This window comes from Lactuca saligna, chromosome 1 (genome assembly GCF_052625555.1).
Source record: "Lactuca saligna cultivar CGN05327 chromosome 1, ASM5262555v1, whole genome shotgun sequence".
Taxonomy (NCBI): domain Eukaryota; kingdom Viridiplantae; phylum Streptophyta; class Magnoliopsida; order Asterales; family Asteraceae; genus Lactuca; species Lactuca saligna.
The window spans coordinates 19,549,563-19,558,128 of record NC_136417.1 but is presented as its reverse complement, the minus strand read 5'-3'; the positions used below and the strand labels follow the sequence as shown (position 1 = coordinate 19,558,128).

Below are 8,566 nucleotides of genomic sequence, written 5' to 3'. Positions count from 1 at the left end.
AGGGTTTATAAAATATCCCATGTGGATAAATAAGGGATGAGATAAATACCAGATTTGAAATATTAATTTAATATTCAAATCAAGGTTATCTAGAGTCTCCTTGTACCACTATATAAACATCCTTAACCCTTGCATTTTCAGCCACTCATACCTCCATAGAGATAGCCGAAATTCTCCCCTCACCTCTCCTCTCTCTATAGTGTTCCTTTTTGCTAGTGTGGTTGTAATCTATTAGAAGCACGACAATTATGGTGCTTGCTTTGAAGAGATCTACAAGTGAAGCATTCTTGTTATTTTCTACAATAACAACAAGGTTTGTAAAGCTAAACCCTATCATGATTTTTGAAACATAACTAGCGTTTTATTCTTAGTTATAGGCTCAATAGTGAAAAAATAGTTTCTTAGGTTGCATGTGAACTTAAGGGTTTTAAGTTTATTTGTTTTACCTAAATCATATCAATACCAAGACAGAGTTGTGGTATCCTAGGTTGGGGCACATGAGTGGGAAGGGCATGTCAATACTAAGTAAATAAGGACTACTTGGTGGAGAGGCTACAAAAAGGATAAAGTTTTGTGAAACTTGTTTCAAGGGAAAGCATCATAAAGTAAAGTTTGGTACTGATCAACACACAAGCAAGGAAATCTTGGCATATGTTCACTCATATCTGTGGGGCCTGACACCAATAAAGTCTCAAGGAGGATGCTCATACTTTGTGATGTCATTGATGATTATTAAAGGAAAGTTTGTTTTAACTTTCTAAAGACCAAATATGAGGTATTTGGGAAATTCAACGAGTGGAAGACCATGGTTGAGAAAAGGATTGGAAAACAAGTCAAGACTTCGTGGATTGAAAATGGGTTGGAGTTCTGCAATGATCCATTTGATAATTTCTACAAGGAAGAAGGTATATGAGGCACCACACTATACGACACATAACACAACAAAATATAGTGGCAAAAAGGATGAACTAAACACCCATGCAGTGTACATGGTGGATGCGAATATTTGCTAACCTATCCGAGCAATTTTGGGCAGACGCAGTTAACACTACTTGCTATTTGGTGAACAGATCACCATCAACTACAATAGACTTGAAGACTCCTTAAGAGGTATGGTCCAGGAAACCCTCTTCTTATTTTGGTTTATGTATATTTGGATTCCCTACAAATGCTCATGTGAATGATGGTAAACTTGAGCCAAGGGCAATGAAGTGCATATTTCTAGGATATACGAATAAAGTAAAAGGTTATCGCCTGTGGTGTATAGAAGAAGGAAGAACTCCTAAATTTACCATCAACAAAGATGTCAAATTTAATGAATTTACCATGGATAACTAGGGAGGAGGTGATACAAGTCAAGCAGGGAACAAAGATCAGGATGCTAACCAGAAGGTAGAGTTTGCATCTCAAACTCTAGATAGAATTATAATAAGTGATGAAGAGCAACGTAGCAATAAACAACCTGGACAAAATGAAACCCAAGAACAACCCATGTGATCTTCGTCTAGTGGTGCTGATGTTGGGAAGGACGATGGGTCTGAATTTATAGCAAAGAAGAGATCCAAGAGGGTTATTCAACAACCTGGTAGATATGTGGGATGTGTCAATTCTGGTGACCTTAACTCCATTTCTTTTGCTTTAGCAACTGGAGAAGACATTGACACCGAGGAGCCTCAATCGTTGTAACATCATGGATCCCAGGTATAATATTTAATTAACTTACATTTGTGATGTCAGATCAACTCGACGAGTTGGAATCCCTAAATCTGTGAGTAGAGGAGTTATTAGCCGCATGATTTTTAAAGTCTACTCGACTAGTCGGAGGACCCCAAATCGACGAGTAGGAGCTGAGTGAGAAAATCCTAATTTTCAGGGTTTGTGTCGTATTTAAAGAGAGGTTAATATTGTGTGAGAGAAAGAGAGGCTAATATTGTGTACTTTAGTGCATTTTGGGAGGAAGGTTGAGAAGCAAAAGGCTTGGGACGAGAGGGATCTCTTGGATCCGGTGTTCATTCATTCCCAGCTTCAGTTTGAAGGTTAAAAGTTACCACCTTGCTCATTGGTTGGTTAGATCTCTTTTAGGGCCTTTTTTCCATCCTTCCTTGATTTCTTGAGTTGTTTGAGATTGCCATGGAGTTGAGACTTCAGATCTGGACAATATGAGGTCCCTTGAGCCCAAGGATACAAGCTTTGTCAAGTTAGTGGCAAGCTTTTATGCATTAAACCCCATATAGAGCTTGTTTTGGCATTTCTAACTCTAGATGATATGCATGGATGTAAAGCTTGCAGCTTTACATGGTATTTCAGCCTTGGGAGGCTAGATCTAGAGTTTGGAACATTATTTCTGCTTGGAATCGTCTGAAGGAGAATTGTTCTAGAAGGACTCGACGAGTGCATGAGCCAACTCAACGAGTCAGTTAGAGTTTTCCGCGATAGTCTGGACATGGTACAACTCGGCGAGTTGATGAGACAACTCGACAAGTTGAGTTGGAGCTTTCCCAATTCTTCTGAGAATAGGAGGAACTCGACGAGCCACATAGGTGCACTCGACGAATTGGGTCAACTGGGATTGTTGACTCGAGTGTTGATTTCCGTTAACTTTTAGGGTTTGGCCTATTATGGACTTTGGGGACCATGGAGAGGTAAAATGGTGCTTTTATTCTTCCGAGATTTAGTGGAGGAATTACCTTAACATCTTGGAGTGGTTATTACAAGTTACTAATTAGAAATGATTATATTATGTAGGTAGATTCTAGACTATTCGTGGGGTACTAGATCTACTTGCTTACTCACGAGGTGAGTCTTCTCACTATACTTACCTGTGTGGTAACACTGAGTGACCGAAGGGTCTTAGTTGAGTTATCGACTGGAGGGTCCTATGTGCTTATATTGAGTTATGTGATATTATGCATTTTGTCTTTGTGATATATGTTATATTATTTTTGTAACTAAGCTTCATGCTTACCATGTTGTGTGTTATGTGTTTCAGGTGCTTCTCAGGATCGCGGGAAGGCGCCGGCTTGATTGTACACACCTGTTCAAGATTTTATTTGGGGATTCTAATATATTATCATTTTTTTGTTGATTTTGTTTTGACAGTTGATACACTGTGGTTTTGAGAAAATGTGATATTGAGTTTTTATGTGATTTAAAAATGAAAATTTTGTTGAAAATTTATGGCGTTACAATCGTATAAAGAGGCAGTGGCGAGTAATGAAGCAGCAAACTGGTTGATGGCCATGAATGAAGATATGCAATCATTGGAGAAGAATGAAACATGGGATCTAGTTCCATTACCAAAGGGAGCAAAACCAATTGGATGCAAATGGATCTTTAAGAAGAAGGAATGGATACCAGGAGTTGAACCAACTCGGTTCAAGGAAAGGTTGGCAGCGAAAGGGTTTTCTCAAAAAGAAGAAATTGATTATCATAATGTGTTCTCATCGGTCGTACAAGAAAATTCGAGTTCTTTTGGCCATGGTGAGTGCATTTGATCTAGAGCTTGAACAACTTGATGTGAAAATTACATTTCTTTATGTGAACTTAGAAGAGAAGATTTATGTATCCCATCCAGAAGGGTTCCTTGATTCTAAGAAGAATCATGTATGTTTCCTGAAGAAATATCGATATGGTTTGAAGCAGTCTCCAAGACAATGGTACAAGAGATTTGATTCATTTATGATCTCTCATGGCTACACTTGGAACCAATTTGACAATTGTGTATACTCAAAGGAATTATCAGTAGATTCCTACATATATCTATTCTATATGTTGATGATATGCTCATCATAGTCAAGAACATGGTTGGAACAAATGAATTGAAGGCGACCCTGAAGAATGACTTTGAAATGAAGGATTTGGGAGCAACAAAAAAGATATTAGGAATGGAGATTCAAAAGGATATAAGAGCAGTGCGGTTGTGTATTTCTCAACAAGAGTACATTGAGAAAGTTCTGCATTTGTAACATCCTGCTTGATCACTTATGAATTTTGAGTTTTATTCGTGGAATTTTAAGGCTATGACGAGTTACTAGAAGCGTAGGGCTTCTCACCACCTTTCCGGGGATATAAAGTTCATTCGAAACGGACTTGTAAAGAAGAAGCTAGGATAGTTTGAAGTTTTGGCAAGTTTAGTCCTTATTTTTAGATGTGTGGTAGTTGAGTACACGGGGCGTAATTAAGTGTACGCTCGGCGTACTCATATCACTACTAGAAAAAAGGCCTTTTACGACGCTCATTGCACGTCGTAAAACGCTCAGACGACGCGCAAATGCGTGTCAAGGAAGGCCCTGTCATAAAGAGAGACGACGCGCATTTATGACGCGCATTTACGACGCGCGGTTATGACACGCATTGCGTATCAAGGAAGGCCCTGTCATAAAGGTAGACGACACGCATTTGCGTGTCGTAACCTTACGACGCGCGTGTTTATGACACGCAATGCGTATCAAGGAAGCCCCTGTCAAGAAAGGCCATGTCATAAATGAAGATGACACACATTTTTGCGTATCATAATTTTAAATGTTCTAAAAAAAATATTTATATATTTATTAATTTTTAAATTAAATTTGCATTTAATGTCTCATAATAGAAATAAAATATCATATACAAAAAATACAATCCATTGCATAAAATTTAATGTCATACAATTCTATTTTTTACAATATCTAAATTTGCATCTAATCTACTCTCTACATCAAATTCCAGCTAAGTAAAGTTACATCTTGCCTTTCATAATTCTTTAAGACTAGTGTTGCAAGATTTGAATCAAGTGGCTTCATATTCGTTTCTTCCACCAACTTTACCTGATGCACAAAATACACAGAAACAAAAAAACATTGTAGAGGAAGGGGTAATTTGGGAAAATGTGAGGGGTATCCTTTGCAAAACAAAACAAAAAATATCCTTTGCAAGATTTGCTCTTTAGTATCCTCTGGAAAACAAAATAAAAAATGTATATCAAAAAATTAAATTTTTTATAGTTTTATATTATAATACACAAATAACTAAAAGTAGGTTGCTATTTCTTAAAAAGTAATTCAACTTTGGCATATTATAGCTTACCTTCTCTGTTGGTGGCAACTGCAATGAGTTCTTTCACAGCTATATCAGAAACAAGATAAAACTACAGAAAAAAATGTAGGTTAACTCAGCAAATGATAAACCAATAGTTGGTAATTTATAATCTTTCTTTCATCATACAATCTTTATTCTTTAGGTATAATGTATTTATTAATCCAACAATATTGACATTATGCATAACTTGAATTCAAATATAAATTGGACAAGATATAATGTATTTCTTAAGCAAGTAGTTCAATATGCTACCCCACTATCGTTGACTATTAAAGAAATTAGGGCCAAATCTAACAGTAGAATGTTTATGACAATTAAGGCCTCGTTTGGAAGCCAGCAACAGTAATACAAGCTAGAAAAGAGGGAACAGGTGGTGTTTTTAAGTTATAATTTTGAATAGAAAAGGCAAAACTTCTATAACAACTACTAAAGCAACTGAAGTTAATATCATGATGCCTTCCTCAGATCCTGATGCTGATCTAGTATGCTTGCTTCCAATTTATTTTTCTTAGAAAACTTTCTAGAGGTAGTTACATCATTTGCACACACAAGAGATTGAAAACAAGTCCTGGTCAAAGTTTCTACCAAATATACAAAATTTGTATGTTATTATCGTACAAAATATAGAAAAAGAGGTGAATATCTAATTTTTATTAGCTGATTCTTTCTATATCACATGTCTCACCTGTTATCAATAAAATCTAAAACCTAAAATGATCAATTTTTAAATAAACGAATTGAAATTGGGACGTGTAAAGATGTTTGTAACTTTTATGGTTTGTAACATGTCACAATGGTTAAATTGGAAAAATGTTTGTAATTTTTATGGTTTGACAGGAAAAATATAAAGTATAAGTGGTTTAACAGCAAAATTGGTCAAAATATAATGATTTTTTCAATATAAAGATAAATGTAGGAGCATACTCTGAAATATTTATCATGTTGTCTACATCATTGGTGAACAAATGCATCTTCTGTGCTTGATAGAATATTCTTTTAGGGGACAAATGTAATGTGTAATTAGGAATCTCCTTAAGATACCTGTGTAATCTTTCAAAATTCCTGTATCAGTTGATAAAATGGAAAAATAATAAATAGAAATATTTGCTACAATAAGTATGAAATTTAAAGGGTAGTTAAAGAGATTAGTAATAACACCTTTTCACAAACCAAGTTTTGTCATCAACATCAGTCACTGCAATAAGTATGAAATTTAAAGGGTAGTTAAAGAGATTAGTAATAACACCTTCTTTTTCTTTTTTGGTTTGTTTGATAGTTCTGTCATGTCAAAGTGCAGCTGCTTTTCATATTCTCAAATAGATTCTGCTTCCATATTATTTGGTATCTGATATGCACAATGTAAAGAACTTTGTTCATCCTGAAAGGAATTCGTATCACCACTTGAAGCATATGCTCTATTTGGTGCCTGATTCATCAAATAATCAAAAAGTCATAAACACATTCAATTACATTGAGCTAAAAAGGTTTTGCATAAGGGAGCAACAATAGTCGACATGACTGTCACTGTAACCCTAGCACCAAACTATCATCTCCCACTAGATGGCACATCAACAGTAAGAAATCTATTTTTTAATATAATTATTTCCATTATTAATAATCATAAATAAATAATTTTACATTTTACAGGCACGTGGAGTTACAGAAGGTGAGGAATCTGTTATGAGCAAGATGTAATCAACAACATGCTTTTAAAGGGTTTTATCCTGGGAAAAGATGTTGTTTCCAAAGCCAAATCATTCGATGAGAAAATAGGATTAACTAAGAAGGTGACTACAGGAACCTCCATGGTCAACTAAAAAGTCAAAGAGGTCGACTAGAAGCTTCAGATTTCTGCATAGACCAAGTCAGCGTATGCAGCCGCTGCTTCATGAGTGACAAACACTTTTAGTAAAGTGGCCAAATCAGCATCCGAAGTTGGACAGCAGACAAAGGAAAAAGATGACATGGCGTCAACTCAGCAGCCACCTAAGACTTCACAAGTAGAAGGTTTGATCCTTTTGTTTAATCCACCTTTCTTTGTGTACATAGAACATCATATTAAACTGCCCAATGTGAATTAGGATTCTAATTTTATTTCAGAAATCATTTAGACCCAAATTAAAGTCAATGGTTATAATTTATTAAAAAAAACATCTACTGGAATATTGTTTCACCTTAATTAATTGGGCTCGAAGTGACTTCTCAAAAGCATTGTGAGAAACAAAAACAAAAATTTTCATCTTTTTTTTTTTTTTTTACAAAAAATGATTTTTATTAGATTTGTGATTGAAATCAGACTTACTCTCTATATGTACTGATTTTAAGTCCATTGTAGCTTACCACAAGCCTAACTGTCATGCTTATGTCCTCCCTGCAGCATATCACATCAAAATTCAAATACTTGAATTAGATGATAAATTAAATTAACCATACTTTATTTTTTTCAAAATGTAAAGGAATTATATACTGCTATTAATATTCTAGGTAAAAGATTATCATTCATGGCATAATACCTGAGAAGATCAGAATAAAAGTTATGATGCTTGTTGACCTCATCTTTGGGAAGAGAAGCATAGTTTTACCTCAGCTTCTTACAGATATCAAGCATTTGCTACAAACGGGATCAAACAAAGAGTTGAAAGGAATGATGAAAACTGTGAAGATACAAGACATTGATGTTAGTATAAATATTATGAATATCTTTCTTTTGATACTTTGTAATTACAGATCATTTAATCTTGTTTTTATGTTTAGAATTTTCAAGATGAAATGATGTACATGATGGATATAAGTAGTGAGATACAAGAATCTCTTGGTAGAAGTTTAGTGTGCCCGATGATATTGATGAAGATGATCTCATGGGTGGTAAGCACAAATTCATTATTATTATTTTTCTTTTTTTAAATGTTAACTTCACTTCATGGAAATGTTTAAGAACTTGATGCTTTGGAGGCAGACATGGGTCAAGAAACTGAAGGTGAAGGGGTACCTTCATATATTCAACCTGATAATGAACCTGATCTGGATGCAGAACTTAATATGCCTTTAGCTCCAAGTGGACATGCAGTGCCAGTGAAACCATCAATCAGATGAACTCATTACAAGAATCTAGAGTAAAATCACAACAAATTTCAAGAATTTCAGATACCCAAATTGCTAAAATTGAGAACTCTTATGTTTCACATATGCAATCTAACATCAGAAATAAAAAAACAAGAAGTGCATTTAGATACTTCAAGAACAGATAGAAGAGAAGAAAAACATGAAAGAATAAATCAGATGACCTCATTACAAGAATCTAGATTGAAATCACAACAAACTTCAAGAATTTCAGATACCCAAATTGCTAAAACAGTGAACTCTTCTGTTTCTCATACATCTAGCATTAGAAATGAAAAAAAAAGAATTGGGTATATGATTTTTAACACTATTGATTCAAAAAAGTTTTACCTAGTCGAGCAGCATGCTTAAGCATCATCTGTGGTAATAT

The 8,566-nt window shown here is 34.9% G+C and overlaps 1 pseudogene; it reads left to right on the top strand.

Moving 5' to 3' along the window:
- Positions 1 to 7,612: 7,612 nt before the first annotated feature.
- On the top strand, positions 7,613 to 8,169 carry LOC145003190 (vacuolar protein sorting-associated protein 60.1 pseudogene; annotated as a pseudogene).
- The last annotated feature ends 397 nt before the right edge of the window (positions 8,170 to 8,566 follow it).